The sequence below is a fragment of the Paramormyrops kingsleyae genome, chromosome 14 (genome assembly GCF_048594095.1).
Source record: "Paramormyrops kingsleyae isolate MSU_618 chromosome 14, PKINGS_0.4, whole genome shotgun sequence".
NCBI lineage: Eukaryota > Metazoa > Chordata > Actinopteri > Osteoglossiformes > Mormyridae > Paramormyrops > Paramormyrops kingsleyae.
The window spans coordinates 17,944,222-17,968,621 of NC_132810.1; the positions used below are offsets into that span (position 1 = coordinate 17,944,222).

A 24,400-nucleotide genomic window follows, 5' to 3' on the forward strand; every position below is an offset into this window, starting at 1 on the left:
TTCGGCTTGTCTTGTGTATTTAATCTCTTAAATGTGTATAAGTCCCCAGATCCGTCATTAATGTTCGTCGCCGACTGTCCTGTCAATCCCTTAATAAAACCCCGCTTTCCTGCATTCTTGCCTGTCTGCCTCGTCCTTCCCCGCTTCCTGCTTGATCACCGACCAGCGATCGTAACAGTGTGTGTTTGTTGTGTATATATGAATACATAATTAAACAAATATGCTGTTCCAGGTACCTGACTAACAAAGTATTAAAAATTATTTGTTTAATTATCAATCTATTTTTTTGTTTATTTTCTTTCCTGCTTACTTATAACTTAATATTCAAGACTCTGAATACTTTTGTCCGGTCAGCATATATTTAGATATCATATTATTTTTGTAACTACTTCAAATTTCAAGAATTTTATAACTGTAAGAAATCTTGATTTTCAAAATATAAACTTGGCATCCAGTGGGAGATGGGAAGTCTGCCTTTACGAGGTTCTGTCAGTGAACAGACATTATGATGCTCTATCCTCCTTATTCAGCACTTCACAGTTTCATTGAAAAACACTGGCGCTGTATCCAAAGATCTATCTGCCTGTTCCATTCAGAATCCCAGAATCCATTTGGTTTTAGCACATATACGTTTGAGCTGACATTTGGTATAAAAAAAAAACAAATCTGGAAAACCATTCACTGCAATTCGATCATCCAAAGAAACATTTCTGCATTAAAACCAGGAGATCTTTCTGTTGTTCTGTTTCAAGTTTTGTTCTGTTTTAAGTTTTCAGAGTCAGTTTGAATCACCAAATTTTAACTGCCCGCATAACTTTAAAAGAGAATCTTACGGACGATTTACAATGCATGTTTTCATTATCTGAAATGGGTATAAAGAACATTTAGCTTCCTTTGTTGAGGAGCAAGCACTCACTGTCACTATTAAGTGAACCCAGCGAAGGCAGACATACGGCTGAAGTTTAGTTGAGGCAAATCTAAAGGACACACATGTGTTATACACAAAATAGACAAAATACTTGTATTTTGTTTGGTTGCTTATGGTTAAGGTTGTCATTGTTGGGATTAGGGATATGCCAATAGAATTGAATGCAGTCCCCACAAAGATATGAGTATGTGTGTGTGTCTGTGTGTTTATGTGTGTATGCGTGTGTGTGTGTGTGTGTATGGTGTGTCTGTGTGTATACGTGTGTGTGCGTGTTTGTGTACACGTCTGTTCCACACCTTTTGTTTAAAAGCCTAAACAACTTGTTGAAAAACAACAGGAGTCGTCACGCTAAATGAGTGAACAAAGATTTGCAGAGTGAACTGCAAATCAAGCCTGATGCAGAAGTTTATTCAGCCTTTAACCACATAGAAATAACAATCACTATTTATTCAAATCAAGTTCTTGTTTGCGTAGCCCGGTGTGCCATAATTTCCCGTACGTGCCGAATATGAGAGATAGACAGGTTGGAACTCCCAACGATTCGCCGACATTTATTATTTTTCTGAGAAACCAAAACTCACAAAGGTCACTCCAGTATTCCTCATTACGTTTGTCCTTGTTCTTCATGATTACTGCTAGTATTTTTCACTTGAATACTTGTTGGTCTAATGTGAAGTATAATAGAGAGAAAAGGCCTCGTAAGAATGTGCATTCATGCTTCTCTTTGCCCTCCTGTCACTCTGCTGTGCTCCTCATCTCTGTTTCTGCAGTTTCTTCTCTGCCATTTCACCTACGCCATTCCCGGAGGAGTCTGGAATATTCAAAAAATGCTACTTTGTGTGATATTCCATAACTCATTTCTGTTTACAAAAATAAACCAGTCTTCTGTATCATTTTCTCTCTCTGTGATGTAAGAGCAACCAGCTGAGAGGGACACCAGAAACATTCTTTGCAAATGGGGAACGGACTGAACTTTGGCAATGAATGAATCTGACCTGAGGATGAACTGTCACATTTTTAATGCTATCTATTGATGGTATTAATTGTAAATTCTAACCTGCACTGAACTGGCATCCTGCCCAGGGCTACCATGAACAGTGGGAGGGGGGGGGGTGCAATTCCAAGGGACCCTAAAGAAATTGTAACTTGACTGGCTGGATGGATGGAAAAATATATATTATAAAATATATTGCTAACAGGTTACTGATCATAGTCACAAAGCGATAAGTAGATATCAGGTATTGGGACTGACTGTCACACCCTGCATGCCTTTTTCTCCGTGGTGTGACGCTAAGGAGCCACACCTGTTCCTCGTTTAACCCTGCCTCTCGTTTCAGTCCTCGTGTGGATGATCCCAGGTGCCTCTCGTCTGCTCCTCATCTGTGGTGTATATAGTGCCTCCTCGTCCTGAGTTCCTCAGTCTTGTCATTGTCTTGTTCTGCCTGCCTGCCTCCCTCCCTCCCTGCCGGCCGGCCGGCCGTTCCTCCCTCCCTACCTCCCTCCCTCCCTGCCGGCCGGCCGTTCCTCCCTCCCTGCCGGCCGTTCCTCCCCAGCTCTCCCAGCCTGGTATTGACCCCTCACCGTCTGTTTCCTTTTGCCCTTTTATACTGTGTTTTGTTGGAGCCCCTCAGTTTTTTCCCCCATGCTGACCATAAGCCCTCCCTGGCTTTCATTATTAAATTGCCATCTCTGTAATCTGCTATTCAACTGAATTACCAATAGATTTATTTGCCTCGTCCTGTCAAAGTATTATATATTCAGATATTTTAGTGACATTTTTCCTCCTTATATATTTCTTTACTTAACAATAATCACCTCAAGTATATAATGTGTCCCCAAAGTGCTCCATTTATTTATATATGTGTGTGTGTCATGACCTGCTCGTTCGCTCCTCCTGTGTGCCACGCCCCCCTCGTTACCTCGTGTTAATTTCCGATTGTGATCACCTGTTCCCTGTTATTTCGGCTTGTTTCTTGTATATTAGTCCACGTCTTCCTTAGTTGGGTGTCCGTCATTGATGTGACATGCGTCGCTGTCTGCCCCGTCTGCCCAAAAAAAACCCTCGTTTCCTGCTATCATGCCTGCCTCGTTCATCGCCGCTTCCTGCCTGCTCGACCGCCGCGATCGTGACTCTGTGTGTGTGTGTATTTTTATTTGTAGTCACTTTGACACCTATGTTGTAATGAATACTTTCAAATGTCTCTCAAATTGGCTCATAATAATGTAATGTTTGCATTGTATTTCTTGGTTCTCATTTTCATGGACGCACTGTGGATAGCAGGTAGGCTACACTAAATTATGAGTGTTGATTAATTGATGCAATGAATTCCATACTTTCCCATGGCTTGGAAACCGGTTATTTATTTAAGGGCATTTTCCAAGAAAGATTCTTCGGCTACTTCATCTGCATAACGCGAAATCGTTCACCAGATGCAATGGATCTGCCTTTTTCGTTTATCAGCAATTTTTGCATATCCGTCTAATGATTTTTTTTAACTTCTGAAACGCGCCATTGGAATAACAACGTTCGCGATTAAAGTCGCAAGGCCGCGTACGTCTGGCTCGCAGTGCCGATCGGCCGGTCCCGAGTGAGGGACCGAGCCTCAGCACCACCCACGGGAGGAGCGGGAAGTCGAGGCGGGCGGGGCGCGACGGGACGCCAAAGCCATGCGATCGTTTTCGCAGTCGCGCCTCGTTTCGATGCCAAACGAGAAGCCGCGTCGTGTTCAGGCGTCCCAGCGCTTCTCGGGTCGCAGCTGCCAAAGTGTAGCTGCTGAAATGTGACAGAGGCCATTAATTTTACCTTAAGCGCAAAAGCATCTTACTTCCCAGTCGCTTTTGGCAAAATACCTCCGCTTATTTTAAATACTGAATGATTTTGCATTTTCCAACTTCACCAAAGTAGGACATTTTATGGAATTTCATTATGTAATTTAAAAAAACAAATTATGCAATCAAGTGAGAATAGACCACACAGTGCAGCAAATCAGCCTGCCCAGTTTACCGTTAACCTATTTATTGCGGATTCCGCATAGTAGTTCGGGCTGAAAATGTTAGTAGCTTATATTCATCCTTGCTAATGACCGCACACCATTAACCAATCGACTGGACATTTGCAGTAGTTTTATATCAAAGCCAGGTGCAGTTAATTTATGGCCAGAAACAGTGAACACAGATTTTCCTTGTATCGATACACATGTGAGTAATACCATGTAATTATTTTAGATTAATAATACCAAACAAGTAGACATAAACCAATTATATGCTTCGATTGTTTTTGATTGATTTGTCACATTTAAACGGAAACTTCATATTTCTGACGGCAATCGTCGTGTTACATTAGTGTTTTATTAAAACCGTAACAGTTTTTGAGGTTAAGATCACTTCCCAGTGTATCACTGATCACTGTATTCGCGCTTTGCGCTTGCGATCGTGCGCGCAGGTTAGACCAAGCCGTGTACCTGGGCCCGTCTATATGTATATTAATAAGCCGTAATACAGTGACTCCAGATGGGCTGCATCAGGATCGTAACAGTCTGAGAACGTCCAAGTCCAGCAATCCAAGCAAACAGCTTTTGTAAATGCTCTAATTTGGGGTTTAGAGGTTTCTTTTCTTTTATTTCTGCTTGGTTTGCCTTGGTTTGCACAGTCCTAATTAGCTATAAGTACCGTGAAAGCTAATAACTTAAACACACTTGCAGTCTGTTTCTTCCGTTTTCTCGGGAATAAAACCCATTGTATGTTTCTAATTTGATGAAAGGCACTTTTAAAGATGTTTTGTTATGGACGCACCAAGTCATCGCGTATTTAGCCACATGTTTATTACTGTTATAAAAATTGAAGTTATTAAAAAAATGAATAATTCCTAGAAGAATCGTAAAACTCTCCATCTACCCACAGAGTCACCATATAGCCCACAGTAGCCTATTAGCCAATAATACTTGTAAAGAAAAAAATGACTAAAGGTTATTAAACTTTTCTTATCTATAGCATATTTTCCATTCAGCTGTCTCTGGATACAAGCCCAAAAAGCGTAACTGTTTTCGTGTTACGGTCCTGCAGCGGACAAGCCGTCCGCCGTATCTCCAGTTGTTGCTAAACTTTACTCTGAGGAGCTGAATGTGATTGACAGCATGGCAAAGAGAGCAGATTGTCAGGACCACATGGATGGTGGGATCATCTGCCACTCTTTGCCTCCCGGAAGGCTTGTATCCTGAAGATTGACTCGAACCTGGAAGCAACTAAACCGGGGTGAAGATCAGAAGAGAAGCTTAGATTGAAATTGCATGCGGACACTTCTGAAGAGCGTGCTTGCGGGTGGTCCCGTTTGTCACCAGTCTTACAAAAAAAACACCAGACTCCCAAGACAATATGTATTATTTATTTCTACAAAACATGCTTTGCTTATGTGTAGCTGGTTTGGGATTTGTCTGTCTGTTTGTAAAATCGCAGCGCACCGATGCATTATAAGAATAATTCCAGACCCCGAGGCTGCGGTCTTCAGGATTTTCAGTTTGAAACGTGTCAGAATCCTGACGTAGGCTGTATACCTGCTGTCCCAGTGGGCAAAAGGTGACAAGAAACAAACCAGGAGCTGCAGATAACAGGCTGATGGCAGATAGCATTCAGTGGCCATGCGCCGCAGCAAGAAAACAGACATGCAATGTTGCAACTGGCAGAGCAATTATCAGAGAGCTTGTTCTGCTGCAATTCCTCAATGTCCATTAAAAGAACACCTGGTTAGTGACAATAAACTAGGCAAGCATCCATCTTGCTCCTGAAGTTAATAAAACTCTTCTGTTTTGAGGGTCTGCACACCTCTGACCTTTGGTGCATAATAGAAGCAGTGTCTACCGTTGCATTTTTTTAAAGATCAACATAACCAAGCAGATTGACATTTTTATTGTTTCCATTCTGCACCATATTGGAATTTAAGTACACATAGTCCAGTCCTTTGTGTGGTGTCCGCAACGGGCAGATCCTTTGTCTGGAAACACTTTGATTTGCTTCATATTTGGTGAAAAAATATTAGCAGAAAGGGAATATGAGTCCCAAAGGTGTCAAAAAACAAAAATTTATTCATTCATCTGCATAATTCTGAAGACAAGGGTAGGACAGCTGGTTTTTATTGCTGTTTGTGGTGAGATTTTATTTTTTTTGGGGTGCAATCAATGTGGCCGAAATGCTGATTTGACGCAAGATAGTCATTAAGCTAGGAAATACAATAGAGCTTCATAATTGCCCTGTGTTCCAGGTTTTTTTTTTCTCCCTAGCACAGTGAACTCTTTGTAGAGGGGGAAAAAACCAAGGCTCTCAGAATTCCTGATGTTACTCCGGACAGTTACAATAGTGAGGAGACCCCCGGGGGGGGAAATGCAAGTGTCGATCAATCATGAGAACCAATGCCACTCAGAGGGTGCAGAAACAGCCATGTACTAATCTGACTCTCCTATAGACAATATCTCTTAACTTGGCTTAAATTACCTTTAGCAGTACCTCCAAAGTTCCACTCCTTGCATTATTAATGAGTTGAGGGTATTTCATTCCGTTCCTCTGTTCTCACCACTATTGTTAGCCATTTTGCTGCTGACAGTGTTTGTGTTCAACGAGGCTGGAAGCCCGATCAAAGCAGCATGTTTAATTTACTAATTACTCGTCCCTGGTGTAAGGAGGAGAACTTGGACACATCTGGGGCGGATAAATCGGTGACACATGCATCGCAGAAGCGGACTAGCACGCGGGATAGACGGAGAAGACTGCGGTGGATGTCTGTCTGGTGTGCGTGTGCATCCCCGCTGTCTCTGGCAGCCGAGGATGTCTGCATTGACGGATCATGAGGACGACGTTTTTTTCCAATTGCTTAATTCTGTAATTTAATTTGCTAGTTAACAGGCGAATCCAGCCTCCACATTCACCGGCTTCATACGCTGAGTAAACAGGACTCTCCAAATGAGGCCCAGCATACAGTACAAGTTAAAAAGTTTCTGCAGTTTAAATTCTTTCAAATCACATTTACATATTACGTGCACCTATTTTTTTGCATCTTTGCATCTTCTCTGCCTCTTATCTTTCTCTACTCTAGTCAGTTCTCTCTAATGCTCTCATAGCAAGTAGTTGAGGTTGTAACTATTTGGTTTAGATCTTTAAAGAGGGAAGGAAATATGTCCAATCACAAACCACCGGAAGATCCATCTGCTCTGAGTTTAAACTGCGTATTAGGTGAAAGCTGCCATAGTAAGAACATCTCTGAAGTGGTTTCTGTCTGGCCAGTGTGTGCCTGACGATTGCTGGTTCAATTCCTGGGGTCACCAGAGTGATTTTGCCATAGGGCCCTTGAGCAAAGTCTATAGATCCAGTTGTTCCTGGGACTGTCTGATCCTGCGTTCATAATGGATGTATATTGCTTTGGATAAAAGCATCTGTTAAGTAAATAAAATGTGATGTAAAGGGTTCACTGACTTACCTGCGTGCTCAGGAGCTACAGCAATATGCCATTGGTGTTGGATCAGCATTTGTGGGTTCAGGATTAGCTCTTTCTGACTGTCTGGTAATGCAGAGATTTCAGCTTAATGTGTCACTGGGTGGATCTGTTCCTTCTCCATCCAAAGACTTCCACCTCTTCTGCTTTCATCCCGCCTCCTGGCTTTCTTTATGACATTCCCTCAGGCAGACGCAACGTGCCGGTGCTTCATTCTCTGACGGAAGCTTATGCAGACATGCTGCACCCAAGTCCCAGATCAGATTCAGAAGCCTAGATCTAAATGAGACAAGCTCACTTAGCACTGTGATGTTTGCTTGGCGAATGGATTGACAGCTTGCTATGGAATAATTAGGTTATTGATTTATGACTTGTAATATGCGGCTTGTCAAGACTCCCACTGAGAGCAGCCATGTTCTCAAAGTCTTAAGGTCCATATCATGAAAGGTTATTAATGACACATCCTTCACATTTTGTTCTTTTGGTCCCGATCATCCATCGTAAACCTAATGCACGGTCATAAGAGTTGGGCTTGAACCTCACACTCTCTGGCACAAGTCAGGGGAACATCCTGGATGGGATGCCAGTCCAATGCGCTGGCACTGATAGAGTAAATCTTAGGGTTTTTTTTCCTGCTTAATAATTTCAATTTTTTTAAAGGCTTCTTGGGCAAAGTGAGTCACTTGTTTTGAGAACCGACAGGAACAAGATTCATGTCAATATTCCCAGAGGTAGATAGACTAATATCTGAAATAGCTTGGTTGAATATTCCAAAAATGGCAGCAGACAACGAAATGCAGAAGTAGTTGCTGGCAGTGCTTAGCCAGACTGTTCTTTTCCCAGTGGTTTTTGGACATTTATGGCCGGGGACGGCACAGGAGTGCTCAAAAGCCGCAGGCCTTTGGGTCAGTCACCCAGATGTAGAAACAAATCCCTTTGGGAGTCGCAATAGCTAGAGACCCAATAAAGACTAGATTTACTGAATGTTGTGTGGTATCACATACATATCTGGCATCCATGGGAGTCCCAGTGGTGTTGAGTCATTAATACTTTTTTTTCGTAATCAACTATTTATTATGACTTTTGCACAAGAATAGAAACAGTTAGAAACAGTTAATAAAAACATCACACATGCACTCCATAAAATAATAGCGGTATAAAAGGAGTCTGCATCCAGACAGCTATTTGAAAAACGAATACTGCAAGAAAGGATGTTTTGCACAAGTCCTGTGTCAAGTGTTACCAAGGCTGTAAAGATGATGTGGAGTCCTGTGCCCAGAACAGGTGTGTTTTATCATAACTTAGCCCATGTCTGTACAGTGGGTACTTCCAGTCATTCTAGTAAATCAGTGTTTCTCAATCTGGTTATCAGGGATTCCAAGATCCCCATTTTTGCTCCCTCCTAGTTCCCTGCCAGACAGTCCATGTTTTTGCTCCCTACCAGGAGTTGGGTGGGAGTGAAAACATGGACTGTCTGGGGTTCCCAAGGACCGGGTTGAGTTGTCTTCAAAAGGTGAGGCCCCTGGTTTATAAATGTTTTGACATTATGACACTGTTACGGGATGGAGCCATATTGCTTATGTATATAACACTAATTGATTCATGTGTCATGTGACCCAAGCGTGCAAGATTCTGTAATGTTGGTTATGGTGGGGAAGATTAAGTATGAAAAAATACTGTTTGTGTTTGTGTATGTTTCTGTTTACTGACCCTTCTGGTATTCCGTAAATCTTCGTAATTAATGAGAGTCACCCGTTCATTAGCGAGACAGGAGCAGACATTTCAGTATGCCTTTCATGTGGTCGGCCTTGTTTCCTTGTGCCAGAGAACTTTATGGGTATTTTATTTATGCTGATAGTCTTTATGGTTTTCATTTGCGATCTGGCTGTCTTGTCTTTGTTGGAAAAGCCAGAAAGGGATGTGGACTGTCTTTAGTTTTCTAATCATTTTTTTTTTACTTAAGTGTTTAGAGCTACTCTTGTCTTGTTCAATTTTTGATTTTAGTGGGAATATTTAAGCACAGTCTCCAGGCAGATGTGTTTACCTCCTGAAAGACATAATGAGATATGAGAATTATGAATCCTCTGAATACTTTTCTTATTTTTATATTCCCTCTTAAACTTACCCTAGTAAACAATGGTATCTTTTACCTTGTGAAAAGTAAAGAATTTAATGCAGATTACCAAAAAAAGAGTTCATCTTGTGGATGTAGATCTTTTTAAGATTTTTGGCTAGTTATATCTGTGTGAAATTTTCTATCAAACACTGTTTTTCTAACTAAAATGATTTTATTCTTAAGAGTCACATACCGTCGCAGAAAGACCTAAATTTGTTATTGCTTTATAAGAATTATTCTTAATGTCCCCCTTCTGTAATTGGCTTTTAACATGCAGGCCATTAATTTTATAGCCGTGACAAAGCCCCCCCCTGAAATTCACCCCCCCAGTGCGAAGCCATTTGCAGGTTCTTAGGTGTTTGATTCACAACATGATGGGGACACTTACCTGCGGCTTATTCTGCTCTGGTACAAATGTTTTGCATAACTTTTCTTTGTTTGAAGATGCAGTCTTTCTGGTTTTTATGTATTTGTCTGAAAGTGAACATCCCTTTTTTCCATAAACACCATACTAGGAAGTTTACTTAAAAAATTTAAAAAAAAAAACAGAAAAACAGAGATTTGGTCCCATATTTAATTTGTTTTGGAATTTTAATTTTAGGTAATTTTGGTTCTGCTTGCTGTGCAGTGAAAATGCTAACTTGCCAGTTTTGCTTTATTTCACGAATGTTTATGCTAATTGGTCAAAATTATGCACAGGGCTTGTGAAAGTACCTATCTGCAGATGGAAATCGTCCTTCATCCTTTCGATAGTGTGCCCGCCTAAAAGAGACCAGACTAATGCAGGCCATAAGAGATTTGTTGGCGATGCAATAATCGACCTGTCCTGATGTTACTGATGAATGGACATGACGTTAATGATGGAGTGTAGGATCACTGTAGCATGTGAGACCATCTTATACGTGCAGTGTGGCCTGATCTGCATGATTTGCTGCTGGGATTACAGTGTACACCAAAGGAAAGTGCACCACCTACCGATTCCATAGATATTTGCTCTGGGGGAGGTTTTCAAAAAATAAAAATAAATCAGTCCTTTTTTCTTAGGGGTCAACTTGACGGCATCCCAGAAGGCTGCGAACTGGACACTGCTTATTTTTGCAGTGGAAAGGAAAATCTTTCTTCTTGTTTGAACACCTGGCCCAACAAAGAGCAGAACACCAAAGCGATCCAGTGAGAATGTCTGGTGACGCAAGTATCCAAAATGAAAGTAAATGGAAACAAGAAATTGTCACCACAACTGGATCAGTGGGAACTTTTTGGGTGGAGATTAGCTACTGAAATAAATACATAAATAAATGGTTTTCTTTCAAAGGAAATTAAATCACACACACACACACACCCCCAATAGGGTAAAAATAAGATCTCGCTTCTGGAACACATTGTTATTGTTCCAGTTTGTAAATAAACCCTGTCAATGTCACCTTTCCATAATTAATCCATGATAAATGGTGCCATTAATTGCCCCATTTTGTTATTGTTGCGAGTGGCCTTCTGCTTCTAGGACGAGGAAAAATTTGCATTCCTTTTAGGTGAAACGAGGCCATTTTCCTCACTCGCCAAAGTGCTCACAGATGTGCTGTTAGCTTTATGCCTAAACTTTCTCAACTGAGCTAAAGCTGATTGAATATTTCAGTGGTAGCTAACAATGCTGAAATCACCGGTGGAAACAAAGCTTAAATCACACCTAAAAATAAGGCCCTTCTTTTTTTGGAAAAGATGCAGTGCTGACTCGTCTGAATTAAAAGGATGGATCTGAGCTGAGCGCTGAATCATGGCACAGACTCTTAGGTCGGCACCCTAGCCAGCGCTGTGAAATATAATATTGTTGAATAAATTATATGCATGCTCTTTATGACCATAACCATTAATTCCATCGACCAAAATTAAGAAATGGTCTGTGTCCATGGTTACATCTGAGAAGTGCGTTTCCATATATTTGCGATGGAAAGTGAGAAGTGAAAATGCACACATTACAGCCAGGCTCTTCCAAAAAGTAGCACAATAACATTGCAACAATTAAGACCAAAGCATTAACTATTACTCTGTCCGACACTTATTTGCCGGTAATTGCAGTTGTGTTATCTGCTGCTAACAGATTTTCTTGCTTGGGCTTAAGTAGGTCTTTATAAAACGCTTCTCCAGTGAAAGCTAAAGCAGACCATCACCCACAGGGGCAGTGGGTGGCTCAGCGAGGTTAGGATGCTTTTCCTGCGATCGGATGGTTGTTAGTTCAAATCCCATGGTTGACAGATTGATGTCACCACTAGGCTCTGGAGCAAGGCCCTTAACCCCAGTTTCTCCAGGGACTGTCAGACCCTGCTTCTCAATGGTATGTGGCTTTGCATCAAAGCATGTCCTGAATAAATAAAATGTAATCAGCACCTTCTTGCCTATTAATATATGTAGATATGTATACTCTACTGCTGAAGCCTCCATTTATATATCTGGATACAGGCTACAACAGTAGAGTCCATCCACACCCATCCTGGGCAGGTCATTTTGGTACTTGTAGCAGTTCTGGAAGATGACATCAGAGTAAACAAGGAAAAACAGGCAAAATTATGAGGAGAACCACGTGTGATCAGTGTGTGTGTGAAACCGTTCTAGAGGTCTCTCTGCTGGCCTCTCGAGCCAACACCCTCCCGGGACGTTCTGTTCGGTACACTCCCGCATCCCAGGGTGGGGTTATCAGGGGCCGGCAGTCTATCTGTGAGCCTGTCTGTACCATGACATCAGACACCAGAAATGGAAAACCCCGCAGAGACACTCTAGGCACATTTTCAGCTAATTACCTTCTAACACCCGAGCCCCGTAAACATCCAAAAATACAGGGAGCGGGAGCTATAATAGGCCCCGTTTTAAAGAGCGGAAATACATTCTAATTAGCACCTTAAAAACCAATCCTGGGTGTTTTAATGCTCAGTGATCTGTGAGGAATTTGCTCCCAATGAAATGTTATATTTCTGTAAGTATTTCCACTGGATTTTAATAATAATTCTTTTAAATGAATACTTTTCCTTACATGCAAGTCAAGCTACGTGTGCATTTATGTCTGGCCCATTGTTCATATTCATTTTTACCTTTTCATTAGTAGAGTAAGATGAATTTTAAATGGTCAATACTTCGTTAATAGTACTTTAGGTTAACATTATACATCTTATATTTGAAAGTCTACTTTCCTTTACTTAACCGACATGTTAAACGATATGAGTGACTTTACTGAAGTTCCCATATACTAGAAAGTATGAATTCAGCACTTTTTGACAACTAGCCAGCTGTCATGAAAGGAGATTGCTGAGATGTGGGGGTCGGTGCCCCATCATGGGTGATTCCCTGCCATGGGTGTGTGGTTTCCAGCCCTCCAGTGACCCTGCATAGGACAAGCAGGTATTAGAAAAATGGATGAAAAGTAATTGTGTCCATCCTCAACCCAACCCTAACAGTACATCCATTTTAATGGATGGATGTTTTGTTTGAGGATATGACTACATGATCAGTGCTCTTCATGAAACACGTCACTAGCTCCTGGTTCCATCGCTTGGTAGAAGATTTAATTGACCATCTACCTACAGATCTGCACACCAGTAATGTGTAAGGTTGCACTGAGTATGTCTACAGCGCCCTGCTCCTTGGAGATTTTTTCCACCAAAATCTCCACACCATCAGCTGTAAGTAGAGTGCCCATCAATCCATTAAAGGCTTGGATGACGTACAACACTCCTGGCTCTCTACCTGAGCGGGATATCTCCCGGCACATGACATCATCACAAGCCCCCATACCGCGATAGAGAAATCAGATGCTGGCTGAGACCCACCTGATCCAATATGTGCTGCTGTACCTGCTAGAAACATAGTTGTCTGTGTTTTACGAGCAGGCAAATGTCATGTTTTACATAACCGTTTGCTCCTTAATTTAAATGTATAAACCCTCAAATAGCATTTAATCGTTTCCTTGTGTCTCCAGTTTGCTTTGATTTTATGATCCTAATTGGTGACTCAGCGGCTGCCTTATTAGCTCTGTCTAGGCTGCTTCCCCTGGAAACCCACGTGGCCGGCGGTATGTTCCCGCCATATGCCAAGCTGTGTAATATCCGGACAAATTCCTCTGACAACTGGAATTCCGGTGTCCCCGTCATACACTGTGAGCATTTTCCTTTTAGCATAAAGTAAGAGATTGTAGACGTCTGTGTTTTGTTATTGGAGCGTCATTGTAACATTGTCACAAATGTCCTTTTCAATAAAGTGTGACAAACAAAACGAACAGTTGCCCAAATTACTAAAGCCTTCCGGTTTATGGATCCTGGGGGCCAATTTCCATCATATTTAAGGTAACGTAAGAGAACACGCACCCCTGAAAATCAAAGAAATAATCCCAGTCCACATTTCACTAGTGGAAATTCAGACCCCATGCAAGCTGCTTCTCCTCTTCCTCCTCCAGTAGCTCTTTACGCATGGTAGTTGTGGTTCTCGCTGAAATAGTGGACTCGGGGACCGTTGTTTGTCTTGGATTTTTTCCAGTTTCTCGTTTGCCAGTTACAGGCCAAAAAAAAATTTATCACGTAATGTGGTGCGGTAAAATTTTCACATTCTGTAATTTTGGCCACTGATAGGTTCCGACTGTTTCCATCCCACGCTTCTCTGGAATCTGGTCATGGTGTCTCCTAGTGCCGAACGTTTGATTAATCGAATCCTGAAACTGCAGATGCATTGTTAGGTCAGTTATGATCCTTCAACATTTCTACTTACTTTGATTGAGCTGCAAGACAATGATTCAACCGACGTGATTTAACTCCTCTGCGTTTTTTGAGCATCCAACAAACAGTGACATGCCGCATGTTAGCCATATTTTGTATTTCCATAAATCTTAATGACCTAAGCCAGACGTTTTTCAGCAGTGTTGTCCATAATCTTTAGAGTAATACAGATGTAGGACCTCCTTACAGTCTGACGAATAATGCGCCGTGTGCTGCTAACACCTTTGCCATGATTGGCTCCCTACTGTCATCTCTGTTGCAACATATTTTAGCACTCATGAGGCCAAAATCAATGACAACAGAAGCCTTAGAGGTCAACTTTGCATACATGTTGCTGGTATGCTGGGAGATCTTTAGTGATTTCTTGTCTGTCTTAAAGAATACCTGGAAGGACTTTCAAAACAAAGATAAGAGTCTAGAAAAATCCAGAAGTGCAATGTGATATTTTGAACTTTTGCAACTTCTCCTCCGAATATATTGTTAGCCTTTTGTCTTTTGTTTGTTTTAAATTTTTTGAGGGCTACCAGCAATAAGCGTCTTCTACATTCTAGAAGCTGCCTACTCTTAAAACCAATTCATCTTATCTCCTAAATAGTCTTCAGATGAAAGAGGGAGATAAAAAAAAAATTTAAAAGCTTTAAACTTAAACTTTTCCAGGCTGGACACAACACGTCAGTTTTAGGCAACGCTTGTCTCAGACGTTTAGGAATTGATATTTGTTAGTATCAAAGATCAATTACAAAAGACTCAAAACAGCTCCATTATGTGAATTACTTACAGAACTATGGAAAAATTCATAGCGGACCGTAAACAGGGAAGGAGAATTTACGCCAGTCGCACATTTCTCCTACACTTCAGGCTTTTGTTTGTCATTTTCAAACAGCTGAGATTATGAAAAATAAACTGCGCTCAGATCAGCTTAATGCCACATGGTACTCGTGTTCCCGGCAATTTGTCTTTTCTTTCAGTCTTTGTTTTTTTGAGAGCATTTCCACAGCCGCAACGCGAAGCATTTCCCCGCAGTTTAAATTCGCGGGACCTTAGGACCCAGTGAAATGCATTCTCAGCCAAAAAAGGGGGGGTGCAATTACGGAGGCAAAGGATTAGCTTTGCGCAATTTTTGTTGAAATCAAAGGTATACTCTTACAGCTCTCTGATCTTTAATTAAAGCCTGATTAAATCTGTGCTTTTATTTTTTTGTACTCTGGTCATAAGATCTGAACATTAAAAAAAATGTAAATTGCACGCAGACTAGGGGGATCTGAATCATGTACGATATATTTACCTTTCAGTTCCAAAGTGCCAGAAGGTATTCAACACAGAACAGTAAATTGCAGCTAATTAGACATGATCTCTATCCACACACGATCTCATTACCTTGAAACACAACTGACAGTTTTGAGGAATTGTAAATCTTAACAGGCAGATGTACCAGCGTCAGGGACTTAGGCTTACCAGACCTTATGAGATCCATTTCAGTCATTTACCACTACTGGAAGTGAAATTAAATATAGAATAGCAGTATTTTATTCATCCCCATGTGGAAATCGAATCCTTTTCACGTAGTGAAAGAGAGACTCATACACATGTACATGTGCAGGTAGAAGCAAGTTTTTGGGTCCATACAGCATCCCTGAGGTAGTTGGTGTTAAGTGCCTAGCTCAAGGGCCCAATGCTATGATTACTCTGCCAGCTATAGGACTCAAACCCATGACCTTCCAGACAGGAGCATAGATTCCTAACTCGCTGATCTACACACCTTCCATTAAAGCCCAGCACCCGAGGTGACCAACGTCAATCCAAAATCTTTGTACATAAAGGGATACGCATTGGCTTCAGATCTGGAAACCCTTCAGTAAGTAGAAATGTACACGTTATAAATGGAAACGACTCTCATTCATTAATCATACACCACAGGCGATTCATACGTGTATAATGTATGTCAGTATGTCAGTGACTATGTTTAAGATGCTATCTATACGAAGAATGAAGAAAATTACTCCAGTCACTGAGTCACATTTATGATAAGGCAAATTTATTAGCCATTAGTACAAATTCACAGGAATTCTTTTTTTTTTTTTTTGCTTGCAAATCCCATCTTGTTCTCCTGTGAGTCAGACAGACACATGTATACAGGTGAGAGTGAGGGCATGGGTGGAGTTTGGGTAGGGCGGGGGCGGGGGGTCACTGCACCTCCTAATTGCCTGAGTCGAAATTGCAGTTAATTGGCAAGAGCAGCATAGCATTTGTTCTGTGCTGGAACTTTGCACCTTTGCATAAGCAGTTTGGCACCCTACAGGCAGACAAAATAAGTTATGTGTGCTTCAGATACATGCGGTAACACATAAGGTAAGCAAGACAGAGAGTTTGTCCCCCTAGGTGTGAACATCAAACGCTGCTTATGAGAGGTGTGGGGTCAGAGTGAGGGTCAGCATTTATCTGGCTGCATTTATCACCCCCCCCCCCCCCAGGGAAGGTTTCAGGGTCCAGCAGTGATATGATTACTCTACCAGCCATGGAATTCAAACCAGCAACCTTCCGGTAGTTTCCTTATTACTGTTGACTTTTAAAAGGCAGATCCTAATACTATAAGATGTTTAAAATGAATATCTCACACTTGTCTGTATATGATGGACACACATGTATAAATAACATATGAAAGATATAAGCATAGCAATGTTGCTATTATTTAAACAACAAGAAACCTCATCATACGGCTTATATGTTAAATTAACACTGTTCTGATGATGCCTTCGTGTATTTCCATCCAAAAAAAACATTGTTTGGGCTTTATTTTCCCATGCTTATTTAGACACCAGTTGTGTTTTGTGTACAAATGAAAGGAAACAGGGTTCTCAAGGATGGTCCTTGTCTAACTTGGAATTCTTTGTGCAAACTATGGGTGACAATTACGGGTTTATTTATTTATGCGTAATTTTGGCTTTTTTCTTATTACTTTCATAAATGTCTCTTTCTATGGATGTCACACTGAACTTGAAAGTCCTTCTCAAATCCCGAGGTAAAACCCAAGATTATTTCCAGAAGTCGCCATCACTGTTTATCGTTCTGCAACGTTCCTCGCCACACAAGAAAAATACACCTTCGGAGAAGGTCACGCCAGAACGGACAAGGTGCGTTTCGCAGGCCAAATATACACTGTCGCTCCATCCCTCCCTTAAACGCTTCCAGCGTCTTGAAAAGGATGCGACTTTTCCAAACTTGCAACATTTGGTGGAGCTCACAGATAAAACGGAAAAGCAGATGAGGCGTGGTAGGAGCCCCAGAGGGCAGCTGCAAAAATGTCCCGACTTGTGTGGCAAAGCAACGCAGTTGGCTCAGATCGTCCACAATTATAACAAATACGCTCACGATCGAAAGTGAGATATATTTCCTGCATCTCACCCCCCATTTCTTCAATGTTTTTTTCTGAATTTTCTTTTCCCTATGGTCTATTTCTGTGGAACTTCGTTTCTTTTGCCGTGTTTATCTTGGTGATCGCACAGAATGACTTCACCGACAGCTGTGATTTGTCTGAATTTAATTGGACAAAAAAGGCATCGTGATAAAGTGACCGGCTGGCATCCGGCTGGCATCCTGCTGGCCTTCCTCTCTCTCCGCAGCCTCTGAAAAGGTGTCACTTCGTTTGCTGTCATTCTTTCGTGTCTTTTTCACGGCAATAACATTTTGGTGAGTGTTTAAGTTACGTAAATTATATTGAAATCAAAACGAGTTGCAAATATATCACTGGTGAATGTTATAAAACAAGACACCGGAGCTTAAGAAACATCCTGTGTTTTTATTCATAAACACCACAAAAAAATAAGTACCACCATAAAAAAAAAAATCTCTCTGGCACTCTTAGATAAACATTTGTGCTTTTACAGAATCAGACTAATTTCACTGCAGATAGAGGTCAGGGGACTGACTGTTCAAACTCAAATCTTTCTTTAATTCATCTGACATGTGACATCATAGTTAATCAAGAAAAAGCGTATTATGTATACATTTCAAAAGAATGGGTTGTACTTCTATTGTAAACGTTAATGTCCGTCGTGCTTTACCTGATATGAAGATGGAAGGTTTCCCCATTTGTTTATAAAACTTTTATTTGGCACGGATTATCATTATTGGCAGCATATAAATATTTCCAGAGGATTATTTGCATATTTAACGATTTCTTGGGCAATGATAATCACGGCCCCTCATGTTCGTTATTTAGTTGTCATTTAAGTATAAAAACTGATTTAACAAATCAGTTACAAACTGGATTTGCATAGGATCTCGTTTGTTTTTAAATATTGTCATTATCGCCTAGTGAATATGATCGGGCTCAGTCATCACTCCACCCTGAAGACCCACATAGATGACAGGAGCAATGCTCTCCTTCCAGCCGCCAGGGGGGTGTTCCGATAAAGCAGGATTTCTTGCTTAGCTGGATAACTTGTCAGATTTAAGGTAGTCCGGGTTAAAAATAAGTGAATGAAGATAAGGTCCAAACTACCTTAAATCCGGCAAGTTATCCAGCTAAGCAAGAAATCCTGCTTTGTAGAATACCCCCCAGGAGCTGATAGTAACCTGGTTAAAAAAGGCTGATTTGCATACTCACAGGTGCTATGGCAACCTCTTAAGACTTGAACAAGCAATCTTCACATAACCACTGCTAATACCTGCTACAGACACCCATGGCCGCTTACTGGTGACTAATGCAGTTTAAAGCCCTTTAAGCCAACAGTGTTTAAAAAGCCTTGTACTGCAGAACAGCCAAATGATATCATTTGAAGGCAAAGTGCTCATTTATACTCATATGGTTCTCCTTTCTTAGCATATATGTGCGTATAAAAAACACTGCATGCTTATTTCATCTAAGGACATTCTTATGCCTATAATATAAAAGTAATTTTATGACAATAAATTGCAAGAAAGAGCAGTGGAATTAACAATGTAATATTTTATCCTACATTTGAATGCACAACACTGTCAGGAAAAAAGAGTATCAATCTGTACCTTTGTTTGTCACTGGGGCTGTACCCTCAAGGGTCTGCCAGTGGTATTCTAGATGTAGGGAATGTACCTTTTAGTACAATTTAAGGAACAGAAATGGGCTCTGAGGAACATCCCCAAGGTACAAACAACATTAATGTACCAGCAATGGTACATTAATGTTCCTAATAGTCCATTTTTGTACCTTAAAAGGTACATTTACCCACAGCTAAGGTAAGGGTACAATTGGCAGATACTACACTGGGGTGCAGCCCCAGTGACATGCAAAGGTACAAACTGACACACTTTTTCTGACTGTTACATTGCACTATATTATTCTCAGGCCTATCAGTTTAATAAAAAAAAAAAGTGTTTCTGTTCCTGAATGAATGACTTTAGATGTTAACAGGCAAGTGAAAATCATTTCAGAGATTTCATTTGCTCGGAGGTCGGTAACGAAAGCCAGCCATGGTGATATACAGTCTTTTTGCTTGTCTATCTTGGCAAGGAATAAAAAAAAATAGTGTGGAGGTGTGTTTCCACTCTACTCTGCGTTTTTCCATTCAGTTGGCAAGGTGCACTTCCCTTTATTGAGATAAAGGAGTTTGCGTGACCTACTGCGTGCTGATTTGGACTTTCAATGAGTTTCATGATGGCCTTTTGTTCGGGGCGTTCCTCTCGTATGTCTAGTTTCTATGCCTGATGGGAATTTTCTGTAAACTATGGGGTCTCTAATGGTCTCTTGAGCATATTTGCAACAAGGAATGTACACATTTACAGGTTTTTTTTATCCATGTACAGATAGTAATGTTTTTCTTATATGCAATCTATATGCAAAGCTATGATTTAGACTTTAGATGCCACCTTGATCAGTGAGTGATGTATTGGTAACACAGTTATGCCACATTTTTCTCTACTGTCATCTGTATACTATTTATTTCCAGTCACATCTGGAAGATAAAATCCAGAGAAACCAGTAAAGTATGTCCGATAAAGGGAAACACTAATTAAAAAATCTTCACAGTGAAAAAAAAAATGCAATTTCATTTTTACATGGTTATATTTAAAAACTATAATTTTAATAAAACTGTAAAACTGAAAAATCGATTGGGCACATGGACTTGGATTTCCCCTAAAAATTCAGTCTCTCTTCATGTGAATGGAAAAAGAAAGGAATGCATGAAAGACTGAAAACTGTTCTTATGCAAGCCTCATTCCACTTTATTTGGGTGCCTTACACTTGGGGGGCGGGGGGGGGTTGAGGTATGAGTGCTTGAACGGAGCGTCTGGGTTTCTGGGGGAATCGTCCATAAATTATGGAGCTGCACAGTGGGTTGAAAGGACTGGCTTGAAGTGATAATTCCTGGATTTCTTCACAAATTGAAACTATGTAAATCATTCTTTCTGTTTATAGGTGCAATTAATTTGTAAGATACGGGCAGGTATGGGGTTACTTGACTGATTTGGCGTTTAGTCACCAGATTTATAGGGAGGACGGGGAAAAGAGGACAGCAATGGACGAGCTTAAAGAACAAAGAGGACCAGGCAAAGCAAAGACAGTTCTTGGAGAGCGAGAGACGAAGGGAAAAAGGGGAGAAAGAGAGGCAACAATATTATAAAAGAGTAGAGTAGTGAACATTATTCTCACAGATATTTGGAAGCAGTTTCAAGAAAAGCTAGTCGTTCTGTTTTGTACCGACAGCTAAATTATAGTGTACAAGTTACAGATGCTACAGAGTTTTTGGTTTATAGAGAAATGGTGGAAACTTTCGGGAACCGAGTCTGCATCGTCATTATGACTTTTGGTTCAGCACTGGACAGAGGATACATCTGTGGATTATATCACGATTGGAATTGGCCATTATTAAGTTATAAAGTCACTTCCTGCAGAGGACAATGAGAGAGATGAGGGGGGGGGGGGGAGAAGAAGGGAGCAGGTGAAGACAGCAGTGAAGGAGGCCCAAGATTTAAAGGAGAACAACAATAATGCAGTGAGCCTTACTGGAATGAGGTACATCATATTGGACTGAGCCCGATCATATTCACTAGGCGATAATGACAATATTTAAAAACAAACGAGATCCTATGCAAATCCAGTTTGTAACTGTGATTTGTTAAATCAGTTTTTATACTTAAATGAGAACTAAATAACGAACATGAGGGGCCACGATTATCATTGCCCAAGGAATCGTTAAATCCTAAGAACATCTTCAACACTGAGAAACATGGAATACCAAACAGGGCTGAGGTGTCTATCAGTCTTACTGGAATGAGGTACAGGCACAGATTTGGGCCTGAATCTTAGAAACCCGAGACCGGCTTCCGGTTCCAGATAGGTAGGAAAAAGGTCACATTCCGGCACTGATCAGGCAAAGAGAAGGATAGGCTACAGACACCATTCTGGCGGAGTGGGAGACATCAGGGGCGTTAACTATCCAGAGATTACGGGGGGGGATGAAAAAGATGGCGGCATGTGGTGGAAAACGGAATATAAAGCCCATGTTGTTTTCAATACAGGAAACTTCAGTTAATCCCTGAAAGTCTGAACCCGGAGTCAATTCCAATACTAAACCACTGATGCTGCCACAAATCGGGACAAGGGGAGGCGAGGAAACTCCAAGACGGCAGAAAAGTCTCCGAAAAGCAGAGTAAGGAGTCCTGGGGGATATAATGACAGCTAAACACAGACTAGACAAGATTAGAAGCTTTACATTCTACTTGCGTATGTAGATCTATGAATGTGTATATATAGCATCAGCAATGGCTAACTGGGTGGTGCTTTTGCCTGACGTCTCCAGGGCTGAATCCCTCCCTCCCTCCCTCTGCTGTCTCTGGAGCTTTCATGTTCTGCAGCACCAACATGCTTTGGTCAAGCACGTTCCATTTTGCTAATGATGATTCCATAATCACTTGATTATTGAAGTGTGTGACATTTGTATGACAAACCCTTCACAGCTGGGTGTGATATGATTGTTAATACTTGGCACATTTGGTGCTTGTAAATTTAAAAATATACGGCATTAAGACCAAAGAAATTCTACTTTTACAATATAACTGTTATTGTGAAATAATGAATTGTGCTGCTTTTTTTTTCTGTTTCGGGAATGATTGCGTACAGGATTAGGGTTAGGTTTTCTGCCATATTTTGTCCGCTGACCAGAAGCTCCTCTGAGGTCTGTCAGCTGAGCAAATTAATGTAAACATCAGTGCAGTCGAAGCGAGTCATGCTGGGACTGCGAAGCGTCAGGAAAAGACACAGGTCTTTGTTCCCATTTGTGCTGGAAATCGGCCAGTGTTGGTGGAGGCGATTCTCGACAGCCCTGGCTATATGGACTGGCCAGCTGCCATGTGGACTGGACACCCTGACGTTTGCGTGTACGGGTAGCCACAGAAGGCGTGACTGGCGGCCGTGTGGAGGAGAAACGGCGGCGTGCTGGGGGCAGGCTGTCTGAAGCTGACTGTGCATTGGCCAAGTAACAGAGGGCACCTCTGAATGGAAATAACTTTTAAGATGTCGGGGGTCACTTCCCATGATACGCTTTTCCCCCCTCCCATGTTAAATCGTCAGTGGATTTATTGGATTGGTGCGCAGAAGTTGCTCCATTGTCCCTGATGCCAGTGAAGTAACACAAAAAATAAAAGTGATGTTCGATTTGTTTAATTAGACACAGAAGCTCAAGGCTCCGGCTTTCACGAGTAAATCAAGTTCCAGTGTCGCAAAGAGGAAGAATTATTTAGTTAAGGGAGGGAACTTTAAAGAGGATCATGAGATTTGTTGTGTCCTATAACTATAATACTCCTGTTAATGGTAGTATTCTTGGGCCAGTCCTCAGGGATGTTCAATAGTCCACAAATGGAAGAGTCGTGATTACTGTGACCCTTGAAATATTTTTAGCCACTGATATTTTGGCCCTGTGATCATAAAGTATTCAGTGAGTACTGAGTACTCATAGTTCAGTTTATACAAATCTGAAATATTTGTGGGTGCTAAATATGTCTTAGTCTTCCTTTTATGTGAAGGTTAGTGGGACCACCTTCAGACACCCAAGAAGACAACTCTGCGCGTGACATCAGAGGGCAGCTGTCAGACTGGAATCCCAAGTATTCTGGGATGGGCCGGAATCCTTGACCACGACATTCAAGGGTGTGATAAAAACACTCGCTCAAAACTCGAGGGCCTGAAGACAGACACAAAACCCCGAGAATTAAAGTCAATTGCAAACATGCCATTGTTTGTGTCTCTCTCTGTTTTATAAGCCTTGATCGCTTTGTATTATTTTGGATAGGAAATGTTGAGTTGAACATTTCCTATGATGAGATGGGAAACTCGGAGATTCCTGTAAGGCACAGTGGGAACTGTTTGCATATGTTTGTGAAAGACTGAGTGTGTTAAGAGACATTGCAAATAAAACACATGCTAGATGGGATCATACTGTAAAAATGTGTATGGAACAGGGGAAGGCTTCTCCCTCAGGGGCTGTCAGTGGAAGATTTAGGCCAGAAGAGCTGATGCTCTGTAAATCTGAGCAGTGTCCTGTCGGAGGTTTGAGTTTTGTCACTATAGTGATGCCAAGTTATCAAGTGATTCGCACACCAGGTGCACACAAATATCATGGCAAGATACCATCCCATGCTGGATACCATGCCTGGGTAAAGCTCCTGGTACTCTAAGCATGTCCTGCCAGTAATACCACACCAATGTACCGTCATACAAAAGCCACCAGCATCAAGCTAAGGAATTCTGAGCGTCGGTGGTTGGCCAGCTAACCCATAGTTCCTAGCAGATCAGCCCTGTTCACGGCTGGATTAAATTAGTTTTAAGTGAATATTGTTTTTCTCTTCACATTCTGTAGTGTTCATTTCATCTGCTACGCACGATTGCTGATTTTCTCAAATTCTGGTAGGGTTCTCTTTGTCTGGCTGGCATTCTTGCCATTAAAAATACCTCTAGGGTGGTACTGGAATACCTAACCAATCCATTGTGATGGTGATTTTTTTACGATGAAAAGGTTGACAAGAAGTTCTGTGAATCAAACAAAATTACATGTTTATGAGCAGCTGTATCTCTGGGCAAGGTGATTAGCGAGTAACTCTTAGCTATATGCTAAAAGATGTATCGGGTTTTCTGATGAGCAACTCCTTCC

The 24,400-nt window shown here is 41.3% G+C and overlaps 1 long non-coding RNA gene across 1 annotated transcript; it reads left to right on the forward strand.

Moving 5' to 3' along the window:
• The first annotated feature begins 2,372 nt into the window (after positions 1-2,372).
• Positions 2,373-23,482, forward strand: LOC111841654 (uncharacterized). Its single transcript, XR_002837722.2, has 3 exons — positions 2,373-2,494; positions 21,774-21,904; positions 23,277-23,482. It is a non-coding gene; the product is annotated as an uncharacterized lncRNA (long non-coding RNA).
• Positions 23,483-24,400: the final 918 nt, after the last annotated feature.